The 3500-nt window shown below is 44.1% G+C and overlaps 1 protein-coding gene across 1 annotated transcript in view; it reads right to left on the reverse strand.

Annotated features, from left to right (window-relative positions):
- The window catches only part of LUC7L (LUC7 like), a 33027-nt gene that overhangs the window by 7422 nt on the left and 22105 nt on the right, over positions 1-3500 (reverse strand). The window lies entirely within an intron of this gene.

Genomic DNA, 3500 nt, shown 5'->3' on the forward strand with positions numbered 1-3500 from the left:
CGGCTATTTTTTTGGTTGCAGCCGTCATTGTTGTTTGGCGGGTCCAGGCTGGGGATTCGAACCCGCCACCTTAGGTGTACGTGGCTGGCACCTTAGCCGGTTGAGCTATAGGCGCCGAGCCTCATTTATCCTTTTTTAAAGGAAATGTAAATATAAGTAATCTTCCATTAATTTACACATCGATGCCTGTGGCTCAGTGGGTAGGGTGCCGGCCTCATATACTGAGGGTGGCAGGTTCGAACCCGGCCCAGGCCAAACTGCAACAACAAAAAAATAGCCGGGCATGGTGGCGGGCACCTATAGTCCCAGCTACTCAGGAGACAGAGGCAAGAGAATTGCCTAAGCCCAGGAGTTGGAGGTTGCTGTGAGCTGTGACACGGCAGCACTCTACTGAGGGCAATAAACTGAGACTCTCCCTCTAAAAAAAACAACAACAAAAATTACACATTTAAAATATTCCCTAGGAAATGCAAATTAAAGTCACTCCCACTAAACTTGCAAACATGTAGAAAAACAGACACTCTCAGCTTGGCACCCGTAGCACAGTGGTTACAGTACCAGCCACATACACTGAGGGAGGCAGGTTTGAACCCAGCCCAGGCCAGTTGAACAACAATAACAACTGTAACAAAAAATAGTCGGGTGTTGTGTCAGGCACCTATAGACCCAGCTACTTGGGAGGCTGAACCAAGAGAATCACTTAAGGCCAAGAGTTTGAGGTTGCTGTGAGAGGTAATACCACAGCACTCTACCCAGGGTGACATAGTGAGACTCTGTCTCAAAAAAAAAAAAGAAAGTAAGAAAAACACTCTTATACATTGCTGGTACAAATTTTAGTTGGTACACCTGACATGTAGAACAATCTAGTAATCTGCTTTTTTTTTTCTTTTTTTAGACACAGAGTCTCACTTTGTTGCCCTCAGTAGAGTACTGTAACATCACAGCTCACAGCAACCTCCAGCTCTTGGAACTGAGACTCTGTCACAAAAACCAAAAACAAACAAACAAAACCAAAAACACACATGAGACAAAGAAGAAATCTTGAGAGAAATAAAAAATACTTTAAACCAGGCTTGGCACCCATAGCTCAGTGGTTAGGGTGCTGGCCACATATATAGAGGCTGGCAGGTTCAAACCTGGCCAGGCTAACTAAACAATGACAACTACAACAGAAAAAATAGCCAGGCGTTGTGGCAGGCGCCTATAGCTCCAGCTAGTCGGGAGGCTGAGGCAGGAGAATCGCTTGAGCCCAAGACTTTGAGGTTGCTGTGAGCTGTGACACCATAGCACTCTACTGGGGGTGACAGTGAGATTCTTGTCTCAAAAGAAAAAAACAATTTTAAACCAAATGAAAACATAACTTATCAAAATGTGTGGGAGGTAGGGAAAGCAGTGCTAAAAGGAGGAAAATGTATAGCACTGAATACATATGTTGAAAAGATATGTCAATTACCTAAGTCTCCACCTTACAAAACCAGAAAAAGAAGAGCAAATTAAATCCAAAGAAAGCAAAAAGAAAGAAATAATAAATATTAGAGGAGAAACTGATGAAACTGAAAACAGGAAATCAACAGAGAACAATGACCAAAACCAAAAGCTGGTTCTTTGAAAAGATCAACAAAATCAGTATATCTCCAACCAGGCTAAAAAGAAAAGAGAGAACATAAGTTATATTCATTGTCAAATAATGACATTTTGGTCAGCAATGGCAACACACTACTTGTCTCCAATGATGGCTAGTGAAAATAAATTTACTGCCCTGCTAATGGCATAGAAGATGACAGCTTGATTCACCTTGCTACCTAGTGAGACAGTGACGATGATCCCAACCCTGTCTAAGCCTAGACTTACGTCTCAGCACCCATAGCTCAATCGTTAGGGCACTGGCCCCACATACATGGACAATGGCGGGTTTGAACCTGCCCTGCTAAACAACAACAACTACAAAAAAAAAATAGCTGGGCATTGTGGCGGGTGCCTGTAGTCTCAGCTACTCAGGAGGCTGAGGCAAGAGAATCATTTAAGCCCAAGAGTTAGAAGATGCTGTGAGCTGTGACGCCACAGGACTCTACCAAGGGTGATATAATTAGACTCTTGTCTCAAAAAAAAAAAAAAAAAAGCTTACACTTAGGTGTGTTTCTTTCTTTTTTTTTTTGAGACAGAGTTTCATTTTTGTCACCCTTGGTAGAGTGCCATGGTATCAGAGCTCAGAGCGATCTCAAACTCTTGGGGTCAAGTGATTCTCTTGCCTCAGCCTCCCGCGTAGCTGGGACTAGAGGCGCCCAACAAAATGACTGCTTATTTTTAGAGATGGAGTCTCGCTCTTGCTCAGGCTGGTCTCAAACCTGTGAGCCCAAGCACTCCACCCTCCTCAGCCTCCAAGAGTGCTAGGATTACAGGTTATGAGCCACCATACCAGCCCATGTATGTGTTTGTATCTCAGTTTTTTCTTTTTTTACCCTGGAGTACAATGGCATAATCATAGCTCACTATAACCTTAAATTCCTAAGCTCAAAACCAGCCGGAGCAAAAGCAAGACCCCAGCTCTACTAAAAATAGAAAAACTAGCAGAACATCATAGTGGGCACTTGTAGTAACCAGTTACAGGCAGGAGGCAGAGGCAAGAGGATTGCCTGAGCTCAAGAGTTTGAGGATGCTGTGAGCTATGATGCACAGCACTACCCAAAACAACACAGTAAGACTGTCTCAGAACATATAAAAATTTAAAAAATAAACAAGGGCACACTGGCTCACACCTGTAATCAGCACTCTGGGAGGCAGAAGCGGGCGGATTGCCTGAGGTCACAGGTTCAAGACCAGCCTAAGCAAGAGCGAGACGCTGCCGCTAAAAACAGCCAGGCACTGTGGCAGGCACCTACAGTCTCCGTTACTCAGGAGGCTGAGGCAAGAGAATCACTTGAGACCAGGAATCTGAGATTGCTGTGAGCTGTGATGTTACAGCACTCTACTGGGGGCAACAAAGTGAGACTATCTCAAAAAATAAAATGAAGAAATAAAAGCGCCGCCCTAGCTTACTTTTACTTTATAAGCTTTTATAATACATGAACCCCCATATAAACTGGACTTTGGGCAATATGATGCTTGATGATAACACATGTACCATTCTGGCAGGGGATGTTGATAATGGGAGAGGCTGTGTGGGACAGGAAATACATGGGCAATGTCTGTATGCTGTATTACTGTGAATCTTAAATTTCTTAAAAAATAAAATTTATTAATGTTTTAAATACAGTGCAGGCACAACTTAACAGTCAAAATGTTCAACTCTGGCTCGGCGCCTGTGGCTCAAGCGGCTAAGGCGCCAGCCACATATACCTGAGCTGGCAGGTTGAAATTCAGCCTGGGCCTGCCAGACAACAATGATGGCTGCAACCAAAAAAAAAATAGCCAGGCGTTGTGGTGGGCGCCTGTAGTCCCAGCTACTTGGGAGGCAGAGGCAGGAGACTCACTTGAGTCCAGGAGTTGGAGGTTGCTGTGAG

This window comes from Otolemur garnettii, unplaced genomic scaffold (assembly GCF_000181295.1).
Source record: "Otolemur garnettii isolate 467f Iridium unplaced genomic scaffold, OtoGar3 scaffold00044, whole genome shotgun sequence".
NCBI lineage: Eukaryota > Metazoa > Chordata > Mammalia > Primates > Galagidae > Otolemur > Otolemur garnettii.